This window comes from Lytechinus pictus, chromosome 16 (genome assembly GCF_037042905.1).
Source record: "Lytechinus pictus isolate F3 Inbred chromosome 16, Lp3.0, whole genome shotgun sequence".
In the NCBI taxonomy this organism is placed as follows: domain Eukaryota; kingdom Metazoa; phylum Echinodermata; class Echinoidea; order Temnopleuroida; family Toxopneustidae; genus Lytechinus; species Lytechinus pictus.
The window spans coordinates 24,410,782-24,426,335 of record NC_087260.1 but is presented as its reverse complement, the minus strand read 5'-3'; the positions used below and the strand labels follow the sequence as shown (position 1 = coordinate 24,426,335).

The 15,554-nt window shown below is 36.5% G+C and overlaps 1 long non-coding RNA gene across 1 annotated transcript; it reads right to left on the bottom strand.

Moving 5' to 3' along the window:
• Nucleotides 1–1,106: 1,106 nt before the first annotated feature.
• Nucleotides 1,107–13,828, bottom strand: LOC135157001 (uncharacterized). Its single transcript, XR_010296078.1, has 5 exons — nt 13,746–13,828; nt 8,218–8,389; nt 4,040–4,116; nt 3,066–3,160; nt 1,107–2,264 (listed from the first exon to the last, which is right to left on the bottom strand). It is a non-coding gene; the product is annotated as an uncharacterized LOC135157001 (long non-coding RNA).
• Between the last annotated feature and the right edge of the window lie 1,726 nt (nt 13,829–15,554).

The window sequence follows — 15,554 nt, the reverse complement described above, 5'->3', positions numbered from 1 at the left end:
ATTGAACTTCAACTAATTGGGAGAAATCTTCACTGATGAGGAAATGGACAAGAAATACTCATTTTAACATGTTGAACAATCGTTTTGGAGTCCTGCATTATGAAGAACTAACAAAGGACTTGGAAAAAACTGCAATTTAATTGTTATGAGATGTAATTTTTACCATAGATCATTTGAATCATTTTGGATAAAATTTTCAGGAGATATGGATTCCTTTGTCCGATTTGCTGTTCAAGTAATTTGGACTTCATTGAAACTGACACGCAGCAGGGCATAAGAAGTGAAAGCAACGCAAATAGGGAAATTCCTCCCCTTGTCTAGAGGAGCAAAACATCAAGCACCATCCCCACGATGCCCATTTGTGGTTGACAAGGACATTGACCACAAGGTAACAGATGCAGGGAATGGCATCTGCAGCACCAATGCGAGAAGGGGAATGTTTATTGACTTTGACATCAATAAACATCTTCGTGACTTAGCAGGATATGATAAGGAGAAGGATAGGGAATTTGGTGGAGAGACTGGTTATAAGGCTACAGTGGAGGCAGCAGTACCAGCCACAATCATCATGGCCATCCAAAAGGCCAGGATAGGATTTGGGTTGTAGGGCTAGTAGAAAGAAGCTCTGGAAAATGCATCAAAATCCAGTAAAAAACAGATGCACTGAAACCCTCATGACAATACAGCATCATGTTGCCCCTGTGAGCACCATCTTCAAAGATAGTTGAAGGATACAGACACTTTTCCATGATCAATACCGAGAGCCTAATGATGAAGTTACCGATGTTGAGACAAACTTCATTGAGGGCAGCTGGGCCAAAGCAAAGGCCCATTTTCATCACATCCATGGAACAATTACAGAACTTTGAGGCTCACCTATCCGAGGCGATGTGGAAGAACTTCCATAATGGGCCAAGATTGTCCCACATTTACCAAGTGTTCTTCTCACTGTTGACTGACATCTATTCAGGGATTGGCCTTCCAAGATTGATGGCACCAAGATCCCTGTTTGACACATCCAAATTTCCTAATTAGGACCAAGTGTTTAATTTCAAATGGATTTCCCTCACATCTCCACCAAAATTTTTATAATTTTTGTTATTTTTACAATAAACTTTTTTGGGTGAACCTTCCCTTTAAAAATTATTATTTTATGTTGGGTGCCTGATTTTAAGACTTAATCTGCCTTCTTTGGCTTCCCCACAGTAATGTACATTTCTTTGTATTATTTTTGAACAACTCGGTTCACTTTCCTTTCCTTTTCAATTATGCTTGTTTCCTATTTTGTACATATTTGTAATGTTTTTATATTATTGTGGAAATAAATGATTTGATTTGATTTGATTAAATACTTGGTAACCGTCAATGCGGCATTCTGGCAGACGATCAATTGGACATTTTGGTCCAATCATCATTTAGTCTGTCAATTAAGTTAAATGCCAAAATTATACTTTGTGCAATTATTTTATTTTGTAATCCCCTGATCGACATTACAGTAGATGACGCTTATGTGCACCATAATGACAGTGAACAAAGACTTGCAAAATTGGGGGACTTTCAATTTATGCAAAGCCAAGTCAAAGATAAGGATTCTAACGTCAATGTTAATCCGTCCCCTACTTCAGGGAGTGAAGCTCGACCACGCACCAGTGGGCACACATAGTATTTTAGCAAAGTGACATTGGACTTTGACTCCATTCTGATTCCTGATTCAATCTATTAGTTTGCACTTTGTCAAATGAAAATTTGGTTCATAAGCAATTGAATTTACCACATAGACTAAGTGGTTATAGCCCAAATAGATATCATTAGACAAAACAGATGCAGCCTAACTAGAAAAATAAACAAAATGGTATATAGTCTACTAAATGGCTAGTAGATGAACTGGATGTAGGCGAACTAGGATTGAACCATGTGGGATGACACCAAAGTAAAAGCAGACAAGTACCAAGAGACAACTCTAATTGCATCACCAATAGTCACGTCGATTAATCAGTGAAATCAACAAAACCAAAGGTGAATATAATAATGATAACAATGATAAAATGCCATCTCTGTATCGAATGTAACAATATTCTATCTACACAAGTAACCTGAAATACATTTTAGATCATCATGAAGGATGGACTGTCTGTCCAGGTTCACTGTCCTTCTTCATGCAGTCTAGAGGTGTCCGTCCTCTGTGGTCTTTGAGGCGCAGTGTTAATGCTTGGTTGAGCTTTGAGAAGCACCTTGCAAAATTGTTCATGGTCTTGTTCCGCAGCCTGCATAGGAAGATAGAAGAAAAAAGCTCTAAATTATGAGAACTTTTTCAGGCCCGATAATTATTTTTTTGCATTAAAAAAGACCGAAGAAGACCCTTTCAGGATATGTTCTTGAAATTACAAGCACATGCAGTATTGTCTGATAAACAGGCAAGGTTTGACATTAAAAATCGCTAGCTCAGCAGCCAGCCAACCATGGCACCGGCACCGAACAAAACGTTAGGCTAACAAAGTTACTGTAATTTCACACTGCCAAAATACCTGGACATTGGAAAAATCCCACAGAAATTTCTTGTAATTTTGAAAAGTACCTACTATTTAGCGGGTATTTTCTTTCAGGGATATTACAAGTAAATCACTTTCACACTGCCAAAATCGCCTGTTATTTTCTGATCGGGATGGATCAGGGTAAATTTCCCATTAAAAAAAACGGAACTAACAAACTTCGGGGCAGTCTGAAAACACATATTGTCCCTCACAAAAATTAGCATTTCGGTTGACAGCTTCAGATATCAAAAACAATGTTAAAATCAAAGCAAATAATGAATATGATGGATTATCAACTGTAATTTATGTCTCTTCACACTGCCAGATTAACACATCTAAACTTTAAAATGTTCTAATAATGACACAAAAAAAGACTGACCTTGTGACCCCAAAATATAATCAGATCAATACGTATACAGTGTTAAGTTTGAAGTTCTTTGGTTATCATGCAATGGGGGTATTTTAATAATCAAAATACCCCCATCGCATGATACCCCCCCCCCAAAAAAAAAAAAAAAAAAGAATAGTATTTACCTTGCAGATAATACAATGATCATCTCAATTCCTCATACTAATCCAATTAGCAGTCACATTTTCCAAGCTCTATGATGAAGGTAGCAAGGTAGCATCTATACAGAAATAAATTATCAGAGAGTTGCCAACTTAAGAAATGCAGAGGTAAGGAATACAACCACTCCCAAATTAACGGCACAAATCGCACCAATGCTTAACTCTAGCATATTATCATATGCAGTATCTTTAAAGGGGGACTTCACTCTGGACTTGCTACTGTACTTTAATTGAACATATCATTTGCAATACATGTATACTGCATGTTATCACCTACAAAATACCACTGGGGCTGGATTATTTGTTAAGTCCTGTATAGGCACCTGATTGCAAAGGATATCCAAAACAGATTGTCAGTGCAATATCGTTAGCAAAACAGTGGCAAATTGATTTTTATCCATCTTGCTAAGGCCTTCAAAAAATAAAGATGGACCATATTAGGCAATAGCCCACGCTCCATTAACAAGTGTTTGTGTATGACATGTGTGCGTTTTGCCTCTGTCCCAGATTTTTGTTTTTGTTCAGAAAACCAACACACTTTATAAATGAACCTGCTCTGCTGAGCTCAGTCAAACATACCTTGAACATACCTCGAAGTGCCACACTTCCATATTCACATAGGTAGATATTAGTGTGGCAGGGTTTGGGGGGGGGGGCTTTGTAGCCCATTAATAACCCAATTTTGATAGTCTCTGTTTAAAGTTGAGTGTGGATGATTTAATGGCTTCTTCACGGAGTTTATTCCAGCTATCAATAACTCTTTTGCTAAATTGGTAGCACACTTTGTTCCAAAATCTGCTGTAACAATGCACATTCACACACTTCATGATTTTCCAGGTGATACATTTTCAATTAATGAAATATATTGACCTTAACAAAAATATTTGCAAAACAGTAGATCTTTTTTAACCCTATTTGCTTGACGTAGAAACACTTACATGTAGGCCTATTTTGAGCTTGCTTCTGAATTTGGTCTTGATCGTTTGTTACATATCAAGCACTTGCCATCTACAATCTTTAGAAAATAAAAGAAACATGTATGTCATGATTTCACACGTGCCATAGTAAACAATGTTCATACCAATGATTGGATCAAAAGGAAATGAAAGTAATTACATGCTCAGGAAAACAGATCAGATACAAAGTGTAGGATGGTTATTTTGTCATTTTCATTAAATTTTGTCACAGATTTTAAATTCGTTAAAAAGAAAGATTAGTAATTTCTGATCAAGATATGATTTCTGTGATCATTAAATTCACTTAACTTTAGATTTACGAAAGTTTGTTTATTAAATAATTTTGTATTAGATTGATCTAATAATCTTGCCAAATGTATTACCCCGGTAATAAGTTCTATTCCATTGGTTTCATATAAAACAATGGATATTTAAATTTTAAATTCTAATAACATCAATCTTTAGATAAATCTTGTATTCAAAAGTAATCTTTATATACTGTAAAAGGCAAATGATACACAACTTCCAGTATTTTATTTATACTCTCTATACACAAATGAATTCGATTTAAAAAAGCAATCAATATCATTCAAATATTTTATCAAACCCACAAATTTGATTCTTGACTGGAATGAATCACATGCCTTATTTTGATTTAATGTTAGGCTTTTAGAAACATTTTTTTTAGGTAGCAAGATCATTCAAAGTATATAATCAGTTAATTTTCTTTAGCTATTTATTTGTTTTGGAATTGGTGCCTTAAATTTGTGTCTCAAATGTACATAAATTGAAATATATTTACGATTTGTCAATATGGATCAAGTGATGATAATTAATGTGCAATATATCAAAATTATAATTTTCTCAGCTCAATATTGCATCTGAATGTATTTTAATATTTTGATATTACAGATGTTTAAATATTAAAAAAACAGTGCAATAACTGTTTTGACAAATCTTCTAAACTAACAATAATTTTTTCATTTTTAGTAATGACTCTCAATATACCTGTTCATGTAATACATTTTACCAGTCGTTCACATTTTTTAATGTACTTCATGTATTTTTAGCAAGTATAAATCTTAATAATTAAAATTTTTTACCAATTTATATTCTATGCAATTTTGATTAATGAATTAGATTAGGATTTTCAATGTTCAGTATATCTGTCCTCAAAATTTTGTGTATGCATAATGATATCATGTAACTGTCTTTCTCCAGTTTCATTATTTGAAATGTATTATTTTTGAGAAGTCATGTAAGCATGCCATATTCAGCTTTTTGGCTGCCTTGTGTATGCTATGTATATGTATTTATTGATTGAATTTTCATGATTTGTTTTGTTACCCTGGGTTAACAAAACAAAATAAATAAAATATAAAGCAAAGATGGAAAGAGATTCTTCAGAGAAATAAAAAAATATACGAAATTTGGACCGACATACAAGACATCCGATCTGTAGAGCAGTTGCTCCATCTTATTAGAACATTATTTTGGAAGAAAGATATATGATATGACACTGGGAGAGAATATTAGTTTGCACATTTTGTCTCATCAATGTACTTAATCCACAAATATGAGTTTCTGTACCTATCAAGTACACGTATAGTGTGTAAAGCAGCAAGGAATGTGCCTAACAGATCTACATGTACACTTTGGTATGTTGTTCATTCTTCATTGGGCTACAACTAAGTTAGGATGATCTAGCAAACTATCAAGGCCGAACATGGATCCCGAGGAATAGCAAGCAACTTCAAGCTCACAGAATCAAGGCAGTCGGTATCACCAGGTTAGCCCACCAGCTGAAAACCTCAGCTGGGAGGATTTCCAGAATTCATGGGCTTTTTGGAAAGACAGTTCCATCTGGATTCCCTGGTCGATACATCGGGGAATCCTTCATGAAAAAGGAGGGTTACCTTCTTTAGAATAATAAATATAGATTTAGTTTGGACTTGTATTTTATGTTTTGTTATACCATAGTTTATGTTTATTGTTATTGTCATTATATTGGACATTATATTGGACCCCATGGAAGAACAGTTGTTATGCTAATCAACTCTGAAATGGGGTATCCAACCATAGTTGTTTTGTAAGTTATTGTGTATGTTATATTGTGTTTTTATGACTTTGGCAATAAAAGAAACAGAATGTAATCTCCGATAGTGTGGCAGCTGGAAATGCAACATTATGCAAGGCCAAATGTGAGCTGAAACCAAGAAAGCGTCTTGATGGGATGACATGGAGATGCAAAAGGGATAGCAACCATGAAACATTGTAGAACATACCACAAAATGCCATTTCTTGTCAGCCATCCTTGGCACTTAGCAATTGGAATTCATCCCAGCCGCACAGGAACATACAACGCAGATGACTTTGCTTTTTTGGTGCAGACTCTGTCTTCTCGCAGTTTCTGGAATTAGCGAGGTTGGGCTAGATTATAATCTAAAGCCAAGTACGTGGGATTCACAGTGGCATCTGTTGAACCACATTCTAGGACTAGGCACTTTAGGGTATGTACTAATTATGCACATCCGCGGTCCACGCCGTAATCCGGACCTTACCCGTGTAGCCTATCGCAAGGTGTTCAAATGGGTCAGTACACTGCTCGATATCAGCAATTACACCTGCATAGTTTCACTGGCGATCTAGAGACACATAAGGAATGGGTTACCAATTTTCCCAAGTGCTACTGTATGTTAGCTTTTTGGGATTGGTCGGAACATTTACGCCCGACCAATTGCGTGCGTTGCGACATTGCCCTGCGGAGCGTCTCCTTATTGAGACAGATTCACTGTATCTCCCTTTAAGACCCGAGATGGGAGCACATCGGCGAGAACGCTGCTGCAATTGCTCAAGCCAGAAATGTTCCCCTTGAGGAAATCTTACATAGCACCAGCAGAAATGGAAGGGTTTTGTATGTTGGTGTACATACAAGTGACGTTTAAGTGACAAATAAGGGTTTACCAATATTTTTAAAACTGCTTTCTTTTTTTTATATTATATGGTCAGAATATTGATATGAGACAAGACGTTAAAGATAGAAATTAAAGAAAACAAAATTAAGAGTATTTATTTTTTGCTGGTGTTATTTGAGCAAAAGAATTGCATATGTCCCTCGGTACATAATATGAGTAAAAATTAGTTACTTTCTTTCCTGCTTGTACGTGTCTTTAGTACACATGAGTATGGGAAGACAAAGAAAACAATTACATGTGTGTCTCAGTACACAAGAAAAGTATTTTCTTTTCTGCTTGAAAGTGTCTCCAGTACACATGAGCTTGAAAAGATAGGAAAAAACTGTTGTAAATTTGTGTCGTCTCTTTGATATCCATCCTCTTTGGGCTGACGGGTCTCACTTACGTGTGCGTGTGTACACGTTTGCACATGCGCGTATTGCGTGCGACCCCTGCAACCCGTATACGGTGTATCTGCCAAGATCCGCCATTCTCGGATCTGGGCAGCATCAAGTGGAGACCACCATCATCACTAGCTGCTCCGGGTTCGGGGATTTGCCAATCCACGCCTCATCCAACGTGTTCATCCAACTCAACCTGTTCGACACTGTCTGCGACTGTACATATTATTGACTGTTTATTCCTTGATGTCCGCCGGCGATGTCTCGTGTGTCGTCAACATTTCCGTAAGTATAACTCAGTTTCCTCCTTTTCCTGTCGTGACTCTCACTTTCACTTTGTTTCTCAACTATCTTTTTGTGCGTGTAACTTTCTCGAATTCTTCTTCAGAAAGTCACATTTTGCACTCTTTCCATTCCATGAAGAGCTCACAAAAATACTTGTTTTCTTTTCTGCTTGAAAGTGTCTCCAGTACACATGAGTATGAAAAGAGAAAGAAAAAAAGGGAAAAATCCAAGTTTTGTTTTCTTATTAACATTTTTCAACAGGCAAATTCTTTTAAAAGGTCCTTGGTAGTCTCTGTATTGGCATCAAGTGTACTTTGTGGCAGCAACTACAACATAAGGGGGGTGCCTATGCCTGAATGAAATTTATACAAACAAACTTTATGAATAACTATTTAAAATAAATTGCGTTGATTTTAACTTAAAAACATTTAATGAAACTGATTGCTTGATCTCTACAGAAACAGAATTCCAGAGTTGTGGTCCCTGAAAAAAAATTAAGTTTTTAAAAGATCATACCTACCAGAGTAGTGTAGCCTAATTTATCCACACTATTAACACTGCATCCAGATGACATTATAGCTTCTGAACTCTTGATAGGTCACCACAGAGGGCAGCAGACCACATTCCCATGTCCTGGTCCATTTCATCCAGTGCTTTGGTCAGTGAGGAGGTAGGAGTTCCTTGCAAAATTCCTGTGGATTTAGAAAAGAAAAGAAAAAAAGAAAGAGTATCATTTTTACTGCACATAGACACCTTGACACATTTATGCAGCCACAAAACACAAAGGAAAACCATTTTATAAATTGCGGAATGAAGACTTGAAATATTACACTTTTCCATTATATAGCACCATCATAGTCCATTTGCAACAATATTCACCATCAAAAACTTGAAGTTGAAGTTTGCATAAATAAAAAATATTTCAGTTTGGATTGGTTTTTTGTTGCATTGTCTACTTGTCACCTGCCGGTGGTCCACAACAGTATCTTCCTTTGAATTGTCTGACATAAAAACAAGATATACAGGTCTACACTTTAGAGGTTTGCAGGCTATAAAGAGCAACATGGGCCAAATATGATCTACAGATATATTACAGATGTGAGATGAAAATAATGAATTCTTAAAATCATTACTACCAGATGACAATTGAAACAATTAAAGAGTCATTATAAGCAATGAAAATGTAGGCCTACTGTAGATGCAGTGGAGTACAATAGTTCCAAGTCCCAAGAAAAATCTCCTCCCTGCTTCCAGAATGACTTCTACCAAGAAAATGTAGATCCAGGGACATACTGAATAAATGTGATACCATGTGCTTTTAATGACTGACTGACACTTGATTGGCCATTTGTTGCCATGATACAAAAACATTCACTTCCATCCATTCAACATTGTGACTGAATAGAATGTATGCTAGGCATGTTCAGCTGTTCTTTGAATACCTCGGTTACCAATGTACTCTACATTAAACTAAGGTATTCAAAGAACAGCTTGACATGCCTGGCATATATTCTAATCAGTCACAATGTTGAATGGATGGATAAATCTATGCTATGGTAATTTAAAAAAAGAGATCAGTTTAAACTGCTGCCCAATGCTGGCCTGTTGATTTTGAAGGCAATGGAGGATCAGAGGAAGTCTGGAATAGTAGACTTGTTAAGAGGTTGAACGCTGCATTTTTTAGTACAAATGTCCCACTTGGCACAAATGTTCCTCGAGTCAAAAGAAAAAGATTCATCCAAAGAGACACGCTGTATCTATGCAAATAAGCAAGTAATTTGCATAAATTTGCATATTATGTCGATATAGTAAAAACAAGTATTTCAGAATATATATTTAACCAGAACTGCCCTAAAATTGGAAATAAAGACTTAGGGTAAGAAAGGGAAGAAAATTGTCATAAAATAATTGGGATATCCTTGTTTATTATTACCTAATTTACATAAATTATGCAAATTATAATTTAAAACAGAGTATTTTTTCATGAATCCTGAACTGCTTTTAAAAAACAGCAACTAATACACAATGTCAACATTCTACATGAAAGAGAATATATTAGCGAAAACATCGATATGCTTCATGACAGTATTAGTGTCTTAATTTGCTTAGAAAGAGGGCAAACATGTCAAAATGTATGACGTGATATTGCGCTAAAACGAGACCAAAACAATCTCTATGTCAAGTCACACTCACGAATCGGACAATAAAGCGATCAATGGTATGTCATTCGAGATAACACAATCTCAACACAATAGCTTCCATCGGCTTCTCGTATCGCTTTTGTTGGTGTGTCTGCCACACCGTAATCTATGATACATACGGACAAAATGCATTTATAATTTATGTAAATTAGGTAATAATAAACAAGGATATCCCAATTATTTTATGACAATTTTCTTCCCTTTCTTACCCTAAGTCTTTATTTCCAATTTTAGGGCAGTTCTGGTTAAAAATATATTCTGAAATACTTGTTTTTACTATATCGACATAATATGCAAATTTATGCAAATTACTTGCTTATTTGCATAGATACAGCGTGTCTCTTTGGATGAATCCTTTTCTTTTGACTCAAGGAACATTTGTGCCAAGTGGGACATTTGTACTCAAAAATGCAGCGTTCACCCCTTTTTTTGCAGTTAACAAGTCTACTAGAAGAATGAGTCAACAAAACATGATGGCCTGTATTTTGAACTCTGGTTTAAATTAAACCCTGGTTTAAAGTTGTGGTTTAACAATGGAGAGCCATTGGGGCACAAATCCCTAATAGTACACATTTATTAACTCCTATGGCACCCAAATTGTTCATAATTGTCTGGGAATGATAACTGAAGTATTTTTCTTCGTTGTGAAAGCAAAAGGAAACAAAATAGTAAACATAAGAAATAAACAATATAAACAGAATTTTTGAATTTTTTGCTCCCCATAATTTTAGCAGTTAGACTGTGGTCTATTAAAGTTAAACCTGACTTCAGAATATGGGCTGATGAATCCGACTCCAAGAGTACTGCAACTTATGCCTGGCATAACTGGGGGGGGGGGCTCTTTCAAAGAACAAAAGAACTTTTGATTAATGGATTATATTATATAAGTGAGGGGCCCCATTTTATAAAGAGCTACAACTCTGGTAACTTCGCCATTATTGCAGCTACCATGGTAACAGGGCTCAGCAGCAAATAACAATCAAGGTTTCCATGGTAGATGTTTTATAAAATGGGCCCCTGATGTGTTGCTACATCTCTCCACTTCAAATGATCTTTTTAGGCATTGAAGCTCCCAGCAGTCAAACTACAGAATTAAACCACACTCAAATAACATTTAATATCATCTCACCATTGGAAAGAATAAATATTCTCTATAATGCTCATTCCTTTTGGAAAAAATATTTGGATAAATAAGTGAATTTCGGGCAAAAAGAGGTGCCTCAAATTAACAGAATTTTGTTTTCTCTTGCTAATTGTGCAAAACTTTTAATTTTGAGCCTAAATAATGTTAGATCTCTATCATCATAAAGCTGAAAGTATTTATTTTCTCACCATGTCACCCCTGATATATGGCCCCTTTTAATTGAATCAAATTCACTTCTAGTATCAAAATACAAGACAAGGTTTCTGAATTTCTAAGCAGTATGAAATCCAGTTCTGATTAGCTGAATAAGGTTCCAAAACAGCACAGGTAATTTGAAGAGATTACCACACTGGGAGTGACCTTTGAGAGGCCCCAAACTGTTGAAATTGGGTGGTTGGGGGACCTCTTTTACCATAATTTCTTAAATTTGACAAGAAAAAAAAATTCACAACAAAATGTAGGTCAATTTGTTTACATTTCTGCTACCAGATTTCCAGGGGGTGCTGCCTATGGAGAATAACACATGCAGCATCCCCTCCCCCCCCCCCCAAATCTTTAACCCTGCTTCCCTCATGGTTTATTGCAGTTTTATCATCCTTTTGCTTTTTTTCCACAAAACAGTTACGTGCACAACTCAGTGTTATGCAAATGAGAGAGTCAATGATGTTACTCTCTCACTATTCCATTTGTTTTTTGTTTGGATTAAACAATAGATTTGACAAATTTGATTGTCAGCAGTCAAACTACAGAATTAAACCACACTCAAATAACATTTAATATCATCGCACCATTGGAAAGAATAAATATTCTCTATAATGCTCATTCCTTTGGGAAAAAATATTTTGATAAATAAGTGAATTTCAGGCCGAAAGAGGTGCCTCAAATTAACAGAATTTTGTTTTCTCTTGCTAATTGTGCAAAACTTTTAATTTTGAGCCTAAATAATGTTAGATCTCTATCATCATAAAGCTGTAAGTATATTTACTCTCTCACCATTGAGGAGGCGAGATAGCTCAGTCGGTAGAGCGGGGGATTCGTATTCCGGTGACCCGGGTTCGATTCACACTTGGTGCGCTATTGCCCTTTGGTAAGGCATTAATCCTCATTACCAGGTCCTTCGGAGAGGACCTTAAGCCGTCGGTCCTATGGTTGCTTGCTTACAAGCATTCATGCTTTCTTAGCAATCAGGTAAAAAATCCCAACCAATGACATGTCACCCCTGATATATGGCCCCTTTTAATTGAATCAAATTCACTTCTAGTATCAAAATACAAGACAAGGTTTCTGAATTTCTAAGCAGCATGAAATCCAGAGTTCTGATTAGCTGAATAAGGTTCCAAAACAGCACAAGGTAATTTGAAGAGATTACCACACTGGGAGTGACCTTTGAGAGGCCCCAAACTGTTGAAATTGGGTGGTTGGGGGACCTCTTTTACCATCATTTCTTAAATTTGACAAGAAAAAAAAATTCACAACAAAATGTAGGTCATTTTGTTTACATTTCTGCTACCAGATTTCCAGGGGGTGCTGCCTATGGAGAATAACAAGTGCAGCATTCCCCCCCCCCCCCACCAAATCTTGAACCCTGCTTCCCGCAGGGCCATGGTTTATTGCAGTTTTATCATCCTTTTGCTTTTTTTCCACAAAACAGTTATGTGCACAACTCAGTGTTATGCAAATGAGAGAGTCAATGATGTTACTCTCTCACTATTCCATTTGTTTTTTGTTTGGATTAAACAATAGATTTGACAAATTTGATTGAACCACGAAATGAAAAAGGAAACCACTATAAAACATGTAAAATGTCATAACTCTCTTAATTTACATCCAATTTTGAAGAGATTTTTAGAGTTATACTTGTTTGATCTTTTTATTCAAATCAACTTTTGCTGCCATGGAATTGCCCTTTACTTTAGTGACGGTGTAAGTTTAAGGTGCAAAAAAAAAAAGCTGAAATATATATTTTTTTATCATTGCTGCACGAGTAATTTTTCTATTCTGCCCATCTGTTTTCTGTTGTTTGTAGTAACTCCCGTAGGAACTCGGCAGGACAGCATTGTTTGCTGGTAAACGCCAAGCTGGTATATAACCAATTACCTTGGAAACATTTTACGTCTAGGTTAATCAGTCATAGTGGCTGACGTAATAGACGACAGATATCACTCTTGGGCCTTTTTATCAAAGTGGAGACAATGGCAGAGTTGGGATTCGAACTCACAACCTTGCGATTATGAGTCCAATGCTCTAACCACTGGACCACACGACCCGTCGAGGCAATGTCAATGCATGCAGCTACTTACTTGCCCCCCCCCCCCATAATTCATATTGCAATGTTATTACCATGCACTGGCAAAAGTTTACAAATTATATGACACCCCTCTTCTGCCATGCGACGCATCGCGACGCGACGGATACGTCAGAGTTTTCCGGCTGATTGTGTCCGGGGACTCCAGTGCTGCAGCAGGGTTGAGCGCGAACCAGTTTAGCCGACGCCAGAGTTGTGGGCATGAAACTGCTACTGTTCCCGCAACTATTGACAAAGCAGCCAAAGCAAAGCCAAGGGTTCGGGCAAACAATCGCATTGTTGTATTAACTTTTAAAGTTTGAGGGAATAGAATCATGATGGTCATGATGTAAATAACTACGACTACAATTAGTACTAATTTATACCTAAATATATCATAGTTTTCAGACTATACTCACTTATTTCCAAACACCCTGGCACATTTTCCGCCCAGACCGTACTGGCCACCGCGCGCCACATGCGATTGTGTGATTGCCCCGCCCCCAAATGTTGATCCTTGACGCGACCACACCCACTCTTACTCTTAGCGATAGAGGCCTTTATAAAGTATACAAATACTTTGCACAAACTTTGCATGGGTGAAAGTTTGAATAATCGGACAAAGAGTCAAAGTCACAAAACAACAAGAAAATTATAAATTTTTAAAAGTTGTAAATATTGGTAATCAGTATACCCATAGAGACTTCGAATTGGCCGCATATGAGTATAATAGCACGGAAATAAAAGTGGCCGATTTCTTTGAAACTTTCACCATTCTGTTTAATTCAATTTTATCCTTTCCAACACAACATTAAATGGCCAAGGCGAGATTCCCATTGAAATAAAAAAAGGAGTTGCCTTTATAATTCTGTGATGAATTACTTTAAATAAAAACGTCCATATAGCTACATGTATATCGAACTACATGTAGGCCTACGTATTTCCAGGAGTTCTCCCAACTCCATGGCATTGAGCGGGGTAATGACTCCATTTGATCACCTCAGAAGTGTTTTGTAATCGCTATGTAACCAGGGGGGGGGGGTGAAAAGAAAAGGCCAAAGAGAGACCTGTGAAATATAACATCGTTTTCTGAATATCATGTCAAAATCTATCGCAAAATTGGATTTCTGTAATAAAAAATGTCAAAAGTTTTTGCCGGACCACTCGCTTCGCTCGCTCATAATTTTTTTTTAAATAAAATTTTCCCCATGTACACGGTATCTAGCCCCCTCAAAATGTTTGGCTCATTACACCATGCTAGTATAACAATATAAGAGAATCATCGTTTTTTAAATGTAGCCTTTCACTATATGTTTTTTACCATGTATATAATATTGTGCCAACACAAACTTGTAAACATGAGTTTTCCAGCTCCGGCTCATGGTTTTTTTTTTCGTGCGATAGTTATTAACACGTTTGATCATCAATAAAGACAATTTTTTTATATGATTGTTTTTGCGTCTCTCAATGATAGTCCTTATAATGATCATGATAATTGTTGTGTCCATGCATGATAATTGATGTTCCTAAGATAAGAACGATACAGGCCTCTTCTTCCTGTGACCATTTGGACATATTTGGTCGAGTTCATTTTTTTTAAATCTAACTTTTTAGCTTTTTGTTTCTGTTATAGGAGAATACTTTATGGACTCTGCGCTTCAAACATCCTTTTCCCCTTTTTTTATTCTTAGTTCCTACTATGTATTATTATCTACAAATAAAACGCTTTATTGTTGTTATTTTCATAGTGAAAAAATAATAACACAGACGAACATGAGCTATCTCTCTTCCCCCTTGTTTCGGAATCGAAGTGGTGAAGTACGTATATAGCTCGAAAGTATATATGCATTGCAGCATAATAAACGAGAGTGAAAAGAAATGTGACAATATTATTTCATGTAGGTACTACCTTCTATAGGTATACTACTAATTGTATAGACCCGATAGGTCCTTTAAATACATAATCAAACATGTCCTTATCATTCATGTAGGCCTATTATTATACCAATGGTAAGCCCTACATGCTGCTGTCGTTCACTCACCCCCCCCCCCCCCCTAGTCTGCAGACACAGACCCTTGGTTTCGCAATTCGCATATTGCATAATGCAGAGTCTGAAGTAGTGAGACTAGATTGTGGCTGGTTCATATATTGACACAGACAGCTCGAGTCTATAGTCTCCACTCTAGACCTGTAATTGGTTGAAGTGTCAAATATGAGGCTGTGCTTG